The 13,242-nt window shown below is 33.8% G+C and overlaps 4 protein-coding genes across 8 annotated transcripts in view; all 4 read right to left on the bottom strand.

The window, feature by feature from the left end:
- Positions 1–13,242, bottom strand: part of LOC18099762 (chitin-binding lectin 1) — a 57,985-nt gene that overhangs the window by 34,241 nt on the left and 10,502 nt on the right. The gene's annotated exons all lie outside the window — the stretch shown is intronic.
- Positions 1–13,242, bottom strand: part of LOC112328007 (uncharacterized) — a 77,238-nt gene that overhangs the window by 29,165 nt on the left and 34,831 nt on the right. The window lies entirely within an intron of this gene.
- LOC127905412 (pentatricopeptide repeat-containing protein At4g16390, chloroplastic-like) overlaps positions 1–13,242 on the bottom strand; it is a 45,305-nt gene that overhangs the window by 23,423 nt on the left and 8,640 nt on the right. The gene's annotated exons all lie outside the window — the stretch shown is intronic.
- The window catches only part of LOC18099767 (uncharacterized), a 53,538-nt gene that overhangs the window by 726 nt on the left and 39,570 nt on the right, over positions 1–13,242 (bottom strand). The gene's annotated exons all lie outside the window — the stretch shown is intronic.

A 13,242-nucleotide genomic window follows, 5' to 3' on the forward strand; every position in this document is an offset into this window, starting at 1 on the left:
CTTCACCTCCTTTGCAGTATATTTTTGTCTTGATCTTTTCAGGACAGCAACCCACCAAAGTGATTGTCACTGTGTTTTCCTTCTTGTCATATATCTGGTTCTGGATTTCTCTTGTTCGTTAATTAACATCATCAAATCCACAAAACTTAGTCACTTCCTTTGGTAATAAAAACAACTCAAACCTAGCACTGTTTTTAAAGAGAAAAAAGGAAAGACTCACGAGAGATACCACACAGAACTTTCTTGATTTTCTTGTGGCATTTTTTGCATTCAAGGTCAACCACCTTAATCACCATCGTTGTGACTTTCTGTAACAGTACTAGTTAGTGCATGCATTTCATATAGGACCCCACCATGATTAATCCCAACAGAAAACAAAGAAAATCTCAGGATAAATTTATAGACAGAAAGATTGGAAGAACTCAAAACATGTTCTGACATGGAAGAATCCGCTGTAGAGATTATATATCAAGAACTTGTACATATATAGGACATCCACGTAAAAAGAAGAAAAAGGCCAAAGAGGATGCATTAAAAGATAAATCAACACACACAAATATATATCATACCGTCAACACACACAAATATATATCATACCGTTTCTACCATGGTTTTGTGTATGCCTGGATCCGATGAGACTATGGAAATACGGAGAGTATATATATGGAGGGGGGGGGGGGGGGCGATTTAAGTAAGATAAATTAAATGTGAGGGCTTAATTTAGTTGTCCTTGCATTTTGAGACCAATAAGATGAGGAAATGTGGACTTGGGAGAGTGGAAACTTGATGCAACCATCATAATAAACATAGTCGCTGCTGACCCAATAATTTTTTTTTTATTATTATTGTGAATATTCAGATCAGTTTATGTCTATCTCGACTAATTTTACAGGTCCTGAAATTAACAATTATATAAACCTTCAATGACCCTGAAATTTATAAAACTCAAACTAATAATCTCAAAAAAACAAATTTAAAACCCGACCAATAAACTACTCCCCACAACCTTTCATCAGCAAGAGATGGTTTTTATGTGCACAGCTCACCTTTTATTTTGTTAATCAATTCAAAGGTTAAGCTAAGGATAGCCGCCGGGGTTAAAGAAATTGATAGTGACATTTATATATAAAAACAATTACTAATTGGTGATGTTCAATTGTGCTCCATGCACGCCCACACCCAGCACATGGCATCCGTAGTTGGTCGTGGGTGTCCCGTGCAATGCGGAGTAATTTTATTTTATTTTATATAAAAAATATTAATATTAAAAAATGTTACGTCTATTTATAAAACTAGATTTAAAATTCTTATGTTAATTCCAACGCTTTATTCAAAAGTAATATTTATAATATTAATTATAATACAAATAGTAATATTTTTAATATAAATAATAATATTTTTAATATTAATAATAATATTAAACTTGTCTAGTCCAAGTTTTTATAGGATTTTACCCCTTGAAATTTAATTTATGGTCTTTTTTCAATATTAAAAATATTTTTTTAAAAAATTATTAATGATCATAATAATAACAATAATAATAACAAGAATACTACTAATGATTATAAACTTGGATTTGGCGCCACAACTAGACCTATGTTTCTGGAATTTGGTTCCCCTAATAATAATAATAATAATACTAATAATAATAATAAACTTGTTTGACCCAAGTTCTTATAGTTTTTTATTCCTTCAAATCAAATTTATGATTTTTTTAATAGTAATAATTGTTTTTCAATTTTAATAATATTAAAAATAATAAGAACATTAAGAATAAGAATAACACTAATAATCATAATAATAATAAGAATAACAACGACGATGATGACATCAACAACAACAATAATAATCTTTAATTTTACTTTTCAAATCAAATCTATGGTTTTTTTCAATAGTAATAATATTTTTTTATAAAAATTATTAATAATTATATTAATAATAATCACAATAATAATATTTATAATATTAATAATAATATTAAACATGTCTAATCCAAGCTCTTATAGTTTTTAATTTTATCCTTCAAATCAAATCAAATAATAATAAGAAAGTTCGTCAAACAAGAAGAACATTGATCGAGTTTGCAATCCTTGACAGAGATGACATTGACACTTATTGCTTATGCTTGAAAAGTTGACCACCTGGGAGCAATACAGTGGACCCTGAAAAGGAAAACAAACAATATTTAGATCAACTTGGGGCAAAGAAAGAATCAAATGATGAGTTAGCAAAGTCCATCAAAGTTATGTTTAGTATCTGGCAATGATAAAAGCCTCTTGATTATAGACAGAAGAACAAGCATACTCAGATCAATTAGGGGCAATGATGTTCAAGAACAATCTATGATCTAGTAAACTCTAGTAGTAATTGAGAGCAATGTTGCACTTGAAGTACATCTTCATATCTTCATTTTGGGTTTACCCTATGAAACATAACTATGACTCTTGAAAGATGTTATCACATGGCTGTTTTTGAATGAATATCGAAAGGATGAACACCATCAATATTGATTGTGGGACAATACGACACTTAAAAGACATTTTCATATTGTCATTTTAGGTTTCCCTTTGAAACATGACTATGACTCCTAACAAACGTTATAATATAGTGGCATTTGAATGAATATCGAAATGATACACACCACCAAGACTAATTGTGGGATCATATATTTTGAAGCCCAAGGTGCACTTCACCGTATAAATATGGGTAACAAATTGAACATAATTGATGATGTCAATGCATTTCTTTTCATAATCTGATTTGACAAGCTGAAAGGAATTCATTGATAAAAACACTGAATATACAACAAAGAGCCTTTTACTGCAAGATATGAGAAGCATGTTTGGAGGACTGAATAGTTTCCAAGAAGGTTGATGATAATGTATATGTGAAGAGCATTGTTTCAAATGGAGGCAAGTCCGTGGATGATTAGCAATCTAAGATGAGGTCGACACAAGAAAACTTTTTAATGGGTGTTGGTAGGATGCACACAACTAATTAGAGAACAATTCTCGAGAGAATCCAGGAGATGAATGACTTGTTGAGCTTTTTCATGATGAATCAAGCAACACCATACTTGGAGGCATTGTTAAGCTTGATAAACAATGAAAATAGTAATCGTTGTAGACAGCCCCAAATGGGCACTACACTTACATCTGAATGGAAGACTAGCATGCAAATGAGCTAGTTAGTCAGAAGAACAAAGAAAGCTTTAGGTAACAAACAAAGACACCCTATGACAATGGAACATTAAAGAGGGGGGGACCTATATTTCAAACCAGGTAAAAAGGTATGCATGTCATCTAACCTCAAAGCATTGCACATATATTTTTGAATTATTACAGGAAAAATCCTTAATGAAATCCAGTAAGATTGTGGACAAAGAAAGAATCATTGAGTTGATAATAACAAAGAATCACAGTTTTGACCCTTGAATGAGAAGAAGATGAGGCGAACCCTACCATTAGGAAAATCTCAAAGAAATGAGAAGATCAACCCTGCCAGTGGTGATCCTTACAAAGTGAGAAGAACCCTACTATTATGAAATTCCCAAAGTAAAAGCAAGTTTGAACCCTGCCATCAGGAAGAACACATATATTTTTTGTTCTGATTAAAGGAGATCGCCAAAAGGGATCTCAGGTTAACCCAACCACACATAGTTCCTTTAGTTTTGGTTAAAGGAGGTCACCAGATGGGATCTCTTGTTAACCCAACCATACATTTCTTTTGGCTCTTGTTAAAGGTGCGACAGTCACCTCAACTCATAAGATAAGAAGAATTGCCCGCCCAAGGAGCTCTCCTCCTAAAATTACTATGATAAAGTGCTTGGTATTTTCTCACTCATGCTTTCTCATCTAGGTCGTTCCATTATTTATTTAAAATCAGTCCAATATTAAACCACCAAAAATTATTGAAGATGTTTTCAAGTGATTGAATATCCACATAAATAGTAAAGGAACACAACACAATATTGCTCTCTTTCTATGCAATCTACAATGGTTTAGGGATAAGAGAGTTTTAGCCAAGATTGTTGAGATAAGGTTATTCTTTGTCCGTTTATACTCAACGAAGACGTTGACAACATTAATACTGATGATCACAATGGCTTCTAAAGGAGAAAAAAAACTAATTGGAATATGGCGAAAGCAACTACTTAGTATTTCTCTTCTCCTGACTTTTCATTGTTTTTATCTGTCTTCAGCTTATTCTCAATCAACTTCCACTCATGTTACTTCAAAATTATGGAATTAATATTATCATCAACAAATGATTTGGTTTTCGCAATGTTGCGCGACATGTTAATTTTTTTTAAAGGTAAAAAAATGATGATACTCTTTTTAGAAGATTAATGAAAATTTAGAATTTGGTTCAATAAACTTGATTAATTTAATAATATAATTATAAAAAACAACAATGGATAATAAAATAAATAAATAAATTCTTGTCAACATCATGAAAAGATACCCTTTAATTATTCTTGTAAAGTCTCCACAATTTAATTTGATAACAAAGAAAAAATTATATGAGAAAGGGTAATTTCATAAAGAGAAAAATAAAAAACATTCAAAGCTCAATCACTAGCAAATCAAATTGAAGGATTAATTGAAAAAAAAATTAAAAAATTATATTTAAATTTTTTAGGTCTGGCATGGCCTTCATACTCAAGGCTCTTGGATCTTACATGACTGTGTGATACAATTTACTTGAGTCTAATATAATTACTATATCCAAGAAGCTTAAAATATTATCTATGCTCTTAATATTTGTTTACATTTAAAAGAAATTAATATTGACTTGTTGTGCATTACAGACTATGTACTATTATGTGATTGCGCACGCGCACGTGTACAACAAATGATTTTAGGGTTGTGATTGGCGGGCAGGAAAAAAAGGTCCATATAATTAGTGTTATGAATTGGTTGTGGCCTGCCAACACTACCAGGCCCACTTGATTGACAGAAAAAAAAGTCATCAAAGTCAGCAATTTACACATGGGTTATTTTTTAAAATTCACTTTAAAAAAAATAAAAAAACAAACAATAAAATAAAGACTAACAACGTAGAGAAAGTAGGTCGAGAAGAATTTCAAAAAAATATAGAAAAAATCAAGCTGTGATTTAGAAGGAAATTCAAGATCTAATTGTACCCCATTTGTGCCTAAAAATAGAGAAAACAATATAAATTAAATGTCAAATTAAATGATTATTAGATGAATTTGCATAAAAATTAAGTCCAATGACATAATTAAATTTTTAATAGGCCAATTTGATTTAATTATGAGTCAAATTGAATTTTAATTATGTTTAAGAATTAATTTGCATCCAATTGAAGGATTTAATTAAGTGTAAGGACTTAATTATACTTTAAATGAGTCAAATTAATTTATTAGGGGCTTAATTAGTAAAAAAATTAAGTTTGGAAGTTCAATTTAAGTTCAATTAAGAATATTGAAATTTTCAGAGATCAAATTTAATTTAATTTTGATTTCTCAATTAAGATTGTGACATGGAATAATTATTACAAGATTTGATGGATCTAATTGAAAAACAAAAACAATTTAAGAAAATATCTAAACGAATAGTCTAACTTAAAACAATAATAATAGAAGATCCGAATGTTAGTTCTTGCTCAAATTTTTCTAGTAAGTTTTCAAGACTGTCTTTTTATGGGAAGAAAATCTCTTATTTATTGAACCATTGGATTTTTTAAAATTAAACCTAAAAGTTGTTGGGTGTTTTATTTTTTATTAGAGAATATTATTTAAATCTAACTAGATTTCTCTGGTTGTGTCAGTAACCTTAGAATTTAAAAACCCTAATTTTATCTTCGTTGTTAGAATTTCTTGATAGAAAATGTTGATTTTTCAATAAAATGATGTGCGAGGGAAAAATCTTAGGCGACTGAGAATTTTGAATAGAAGCTTGATTGAGAATTTTAAATCTTAGGCGACAGAGTTGATGGAAAATTTTTACTGGGAAAAAATCAAGACTGCCTAAATAGTTGGGGGCATTTTTTAGGTTTGCCCTTCTTTCTTTTTTTTTTTTTTTTTCATTTGGAGCCCAAAAATTCAAATGATATTAAGGAATACTCTAATAAAAGGTGTGAACTATTTATCAACAAATAAATCAGTGTGGATTGTGATTATTTTTTAATTATTTTTTTTACTGTACTCTCATAGGTCCAAATTGATGACCAATTAAAATATTTTTATTAAAGAAGAGAAAGATTCAAAAATAAAAGATTAAAATGAAAAATACAACAAAAAAATACTTTTGCTAAAACTAGAGCTAAACATACACTTTAATCTTCCAACTTTTTAGATTATGAACTTTTAGTCACTAACAATCTATTAAATTCAATTTTGATTTCAAATTTTTATTTTTATTTTTTAATTCCTGATTTGAGAGAGAAGAAGAAAAGTGGCTGGATTCTGATTGTAGAGAAAAAAAATCTTAATTGAGATTGATTTCAGTCATAAAAACATGTGATTTTAGTTTCAATGTTTACTTTTGACAAGTAAAGTTTAGACAATGTATTATTTTTACCTTAAACTTGCCTAGAATTGTAGATTTGAACTCGAAAAGAATTATGATTTCAGATTCATTATGAATTTTGAAGATAATTTTTGAGTTATTATAGGTTATAGATATGTTTTACAAAGTGTTTAGAGTATTTTTATGGTTTTTTCAGGTTGAAATATTGTTAAAAATAGTTTTTTTTTATATATATAAAGATTAGCTTGATTTTTAGGTCATAAAAGTTTAGCTTACTTCAGCTGGGTAGAGATTAAGCAATAATTGTTTTTATTGAATAAATAGTTATTAATTTATTTAATTACATGTATGCATGAATTTTTTAAATTTTATTTAAGATTTTTTTTATGTACAAAAACATATCGTAAAAATCTAAATACATAGTTTTCTAAAACAAATTATTCGACCATGAGAAAACATGTCAATGTCAAAAAACTAGTAAAAACCTACTTCTAGTTAATTTATTCTTTTTTTCATGTGTAATGCCACCTATGTGCTTTCTTCTTTATTATTATTTTTTCTTTAATCAGCTGATATCTGACCTTAAGCAACCAACGAAAGAACTATCTACAGAAAAATAAATCTTTGTTACTCTTTTGACGTAAGCAACCATGGCAATTGGTTCATTGTAAGCAAATGCTCGAGTCTCGTTGATTTGACGAGGCAGTCACTTAGCACTGCCGACACTGCAGACAGCAAACCAGCCATGTTCTGTCAGATCACACATGCATATGGAATGGATTTTGATCCAATCTTTAATAGCTTTAAATTTCAATCCCGAAAATGCAATGTACATGCTATTCCCTCACCGAATAATTGCCTCAATTATGCAGACTATCTAAAGAGATGCTCATGAATCATCGCACAACCAGTCAAAGCAACATGATTTAGATTTTTAGAATCTGATCAGCTATATGACGATTCAATGGCTAAATATAATGATTTCTCTTAACGTGTAAATTCAGAGAAAGAAAAGATTTGCCAACTCAAAATTATTTTACATTGAATCTGTCACAGCAGCAGGTATATACAAAAATATTTTCCTATATTGTGCTCAGATATTTTTGGAATAAGAGTTACAATAAGAATAGATGTCCTTGACAGCATATGTTTCCTAATACATTACGTAAATGTGAGATATTGTTGATCCTTTCTTAACACTCCCTCTTAAGTTGAAGAGTGAACGTCAAGAACTCCCAACTTGCGAATCATGGTGGAGAAACTCTCTTTTCCCAATGGTTTAGTGAATACATCTGCAAGTTGTTCTGCTGAAGTATCAAATTCAGTCATGATTGAACCATCTTGTATTTTGTCCCAAATGAAGTGACAATCCATTTCTATATATCTGGTTCTCTCATGGAAAACTAGATTAGCTGATATATGTAAAGCTGCTTTGTTATCACATTGTAGTAGTGCTAGTTTCGAATGCAATATCCGTAGGTCTTTCAACAATGATCGTAACCAAGATAACTCGCAGCATGTACCTGTCATAGCTCTGTATTCGGCTTCTGCTAAGGAGAGTGGCACTGTTTTCTATCTTTTCGTTCGCCAAGAAACAAGCGAAGAACCCAAAAAAACACAATAACCCGTAGTGGATCTCCGAGTCATTAGGCAACCGGCCTAATCTGAATCACAAAAAGCTCGCAGAGACATATCATTTTTAGAAGAGAAAAACAAACCCTGACCTAGAGCACCTTTCAGGTAATGCAACACACGCAAGGCAGCCTTCATGTGCGGTTTGCGTGGTGCATGCATAAACCGACTTAGCACATGTATAGAATACATGATATCTGGTCGTGTAATAGTCAAGTAGATTAGGCGCCCCACAAGTCTTCTATACTAAGATGAATCTTTAAGCAAGTCACCTGCATCAGAGAGTTTTGTGTTTTGTTCCATAGGAAAATTCACGGGTTTAGCACCCAAAATCCCAATATCCTTCAGAATTTCCAAAGCGTATTTCCGCTGTGAGATAGAAATACCATTTTTTGATCGAGAGATCTCAATGCCCAAAAAGTACTTCAAATCACCCAAATCTTTAATTCAAAAACGACTGTGCAAAAATCTCTTGACAGTAGATATAGCCTTGAGGTCATTACCTGCGATGAGAATGTTGTCAACATATATCAACAATGCGGTAAAATATTCACCATTGTGACATGTGAACAATGAATAATCTGCTTTAGACTAAACATATCCGACAACTTGAACAACTGCAGAGAAAGTGGCAAACCATTGGCGAGATGCTTGCTTTAATCCATACAATGACTTGTTGAGGCGACATACCAAGTTCTCCCCCTGTCGTTGAAGACCAGGAGGTGGACATATATAAATTTCTTCATGAAGATCACCATGAAGGAAAGCATTGTGTACATCTAGCAGGTGGAGGGACCAATTTTGCGCTGCTGTCAGAGCTAGTAAACAACGAACAGTAATCATTTTGGCAGTAAGAGAAAATGTGTCATGGAAATCAATACCTTCCAGCTGTGTGTAACCCTTGGCCACCAACCAAGCTTGATGACGCTCAATGGTGCCGCCTGAATGGCGCTTGATTTTGTAGATTCAGCGACATCAAATTGCAGTCTTGCCAGGAGGGAGATATGTGAGGGACCAAGTCTGGTTAGCTTCCAATGCTGCTAACTCAGATTGCATAGCATCATGCCATTGTGGAAAGGAGGCAGCTTTAGTGTAAGAGCGGGGCTCAATGTCCTGACTAATGATGGCAACAAAAGAGCAATGATGTGGTGAGTAGCGGTGATAAGAAAGAAAATTACAAAGAGGATACCTTGTACCTGTAGTGGGACTGGATGATGAAGGCAAAGTTGGTTTGGGAGATGTTACTTGGTTGCAAACATAATCACATAGAGCACGAGGAAGGCTGTGATGTTGCTGGGAACGACGCAATAATCACGTAGAGCACGAGGAGGGCTGTGATGCTGCTGGGAAAGACGCAAAGGCTGCACATGAAGCATTGTAGGTGATGACAGGGGCACATTTATGTGAGACGAAGGAGGAACTGGAGTGGAAGACATAGGAGAGGAGACTGGTAAGGCTGCTGAAAGAAGATCTGAGATGGAAAGAGGAATGACTGGTATGGCAGTTGTGGATTCAGTTGATGATATGGGAGGTGCAGGAATGGTGGGAGGTAATTGGTAGGGGAAAATGTGTTCATGAAAAACAATGCCACGGCTGATGAGAAATTTATGGGTGGTAAGGTTGTAGAGTTTGTAAGCTTTTTGGCCGACCGAGTACCCGAGAAAAACAAAACGTGCAGCTCGAGGAGCAAATTTATGTGTAGCATGCATTTCAGTAGCATATGCAAGGCAACATAAAACTTTGAGATGGGAGTAATTGGGATTCTTGTTATAAAGTCTTTCAAAGGGGGTTTTATAAGAAAGAAGTTGTGTAGGCAAACGATTGATTAAATGGATAGTGGTAAGGACGCATTTTGCCCAAAAATACAAAGGGAGGTGAGCTTGAAAACAAAGAGCACGGGCGGACTCAAGGATATGACGAGGTTTATGCTCTACAACCCCATTTTGTTGGGGCATATAAACGCAAAAGTGTTGATAAGTTGTGCCATGTTGACGGGAAAAATTCTGCATAGAAGACAATTCCCCCCATTATCGACACGAATATTTGCGATGGATGCATTAAATTGAGTTTTGACGAAGGAAAAGAAATTGGTGAGTAAATTTTGTGTTTCATGTTTGTGATGCATAAACAATACCCATGTAAATCGAGAGTAATCATCCACAATTGTCAAAAAATATTTAGCACCAAAAGGAGAAGAAAATTTATAAGGACCCCAAATATCGCAATGAATTAATTCAAATGGTCGAATAGAGGAAATTGAACTAGCAGAAAAAGGAAGACGACATTGTTTTGAAAGTGCACAAACATCACAAGCGTCTTGGAATGTAAAAGGGAAATTGAGTAAATTTTTTGCCATAAAATGTAATCTAGAGGAAGATAAATGCCCTAATCGGCAGTGCCACAAATCGGTGTAAGAGATGACATGAGAACGAGATGATCAGGTAGCAATGACAGCAGATGCAGAGGGTTGGTATTTTGGTGTCGGTAGTGTTGATGCTAATGCAACCAAGTAATAAAGTCTGCCTTGTTGTTTACCCAAACCAATAGGGAAAAAGTTACTGAACAATTAAGACCTCTTGTAACTTGACTTATAGACATCAAATCCACCTTAAAAGATGGCACACCAAGCACATTTTTTAGGGAAATAACAGAATTCAAAGGTAAAGTCCCGGTAGACATAATTGGAGCCTATTCTCCACTCGGCATAATAACTGGTGGTAAAATAGTGTTCTGATGACTATCGACAAGCAAATTCAAAGAAAAAGTGATATGGTCAGTGGCTCCACTGTCGAGAATCAATTGATGGAGTCTTAACGGTGCTTGTAACAAACCTGGAGTAGTAACTGCAACATTGGCCTGAGGAACAGCGGTTTGATCGGTTCCTTTATTGTTCATGATGGACAATATTTGCTGGAACTGTAAATCAAAGAGTCCATTCATCACTGAATGCATCTATTACATCGTGGGACCTTCCTTGATGTATTTAGCTTAAGGTTATGCAGGTTTGTTGTAGTGAGGACGACTTCCAAACGTGTTGAATCTGTTGGCTTTGTGCTTTGGATGACCTGGTGGATATCCATGCAATTTCCAACATGTATCTCGCACATGATGGTCATTGTCATAGTATGTGTAGTGTAATGGCTTACAATTAAAAGAATTAGAGCAGGAGGAAGCCCTTTGTCATGATCAAAATGCCAGAGCTGTGGGTGCATCTTGTTGAACTACCATGGCTGCGGTTTCTGTTGCATCATGTGTATCACCTAAGCTGTGTTGCTTCTCTTCTTAAATAATAGAAGCATAAGCCTAACGAATATCAGGTAAAGGATTCAACAGTAGAATCTGCCCCCGAATTGCCTTGTAAGATTCATTTAATCCCATGAGAAATTGCATCAATTGTCGTCGCTTATAATCTGCTCCACAAGAACAAACAGTTCCGCTATAAGATCATAATTCATCCCACAATCCTTTCAGCTTTGTATAGAATGCCACAACTGTCATCTGAGCTTGAGAAACACAAGCGATGTCCCTCTCAATCTGAAAGATACGAGGAGCATTACTTTGAGAAAAACGATCTTGAAGGTCCTCCCAAACTTCTTGTGCTGTAGTCGAATATATAACACTGCCGGTAAGTTCTGATGTAATCGAGTTAAGAATCCATGATAAAATCATGTCATTGCATCTTTTCCATGAAGCATGCTCGTCTGGTTGGCTGTTGGCTGACGGTATCTGTATTGTACCATCTATAAATTCCAATTTATTTTTAGCGTTTAAGGAGATTGTCATAGATATGTACTAGGTAGAGTAATTATCACCATTGAGAGGTTTGGAAACAAGCACCAATCCCACATGATCAGAATGGTAGAGAAAAAAAAATATCAAAGGCATTATTCCCGCCTTCCTTAGAAAATTGCTCGCGTTCCATGGTAGTGAACAATCGGAAGAAAAATTGAGGCAAGAATTTGAGGCAGAGGCAGAGAAACACTACCACAAATTCGCTAAATAGCAACGGATTTACCGACGGAATATGTTTGTCAGTAATTTGAGGTTGAAATTACCGACGGACACTATTCCGTCCGTACTTCAGTCGGTAACTACCGACGGACACTTTTCCGTTCGTAATTCAGTCGGTCACTACCGACAAAAATTTTCCGTTGGTAGTTACCGACTAATTACGGACAGAAAATTTTTCGTCGTAAAAAAAAAAGGCGGGTCGCTGACGTGGAGGTTTTGGCGGGTTATTTTTTTGACGGAATCACCGACGGATTCAAAAAGACAGCCCGTACAGCGACGTGACCGGTTCGCCATTTAAATTGCTGACGGAATCACCGAGGGATTTGAAATGGAAGATCTGTACGATGATGTGTCAATTGTTCCGTCAGAACCACCGACGGTTTCACCGATGGAGTGTCCGTCGGTGAAACTGTCGGGAAAAGTTAATATATGTCCGCTCTGCCGACCCTCTCCTCCCCTATTTCTTCTTCTTCTTCCTAATCTCAACTCTCCCCATCTGCAAACAACCAGCCCCCCTCCCCCCCAAACAAAATTCTCCCTCATATCAGCACAACAAGTTATATTTCTTGAAGTTTTGTGGTCACAGCATCCGTGTTCTAATTTACCGATGGATTTTATCAATTTTCGTAAGTAATTCTATCTTTTTAAATTTTAACATTTAATTAAATGTCAAATTTATTGTTTTTTTAGTATATGTATTTTGTTAGTAGATGTACATGTTTTATTGTTATTTCTCAAACAAACTTGTACTATATGAATGTATAATTCTATACCTGTTATGGTTTGTTTTAGATTTTGTAAGATTGTATTTGTTTGTAAATTGTTAAAACTTTATGGAACTACCGAAGTACATGTGCTGTTTTGAAATAATTAATAGCTTGCTTAATGGGTCCGTTAAAAAGTTTTATCAATGGTATTGCGGAGTGGTAATTTCCGTAAATTTATATATTTTAATTTGTATGGACGTTGATAAATGATAATGAATATTTAATATTTATGAGAAGTTGTGATTAGTTTGTTGGATAATCTCGAGGTAAAGTAATATTTTTACAAGTTTATTTACCTAACTTAGTTAATTAATACATGATGTCATCTTAATTTTATA

The sequence above is a fragment of the Populus trichocarpa genome, chromosome 6 (assembly GCF_000002775.5).
Source record: "Populus trichocarpa isolate Nisqually-1 chromosome 6, P.trichocarpa_v4.1, whole genome shotgun sequence".
In the NCBI taxonomy this organism is placed as follows: Eukaryota; Viridiplantae; Streptophyta; class Magnoliopsida; order Malpighiales; family Salicaceae; genus Populus; species Populus trichocarpa.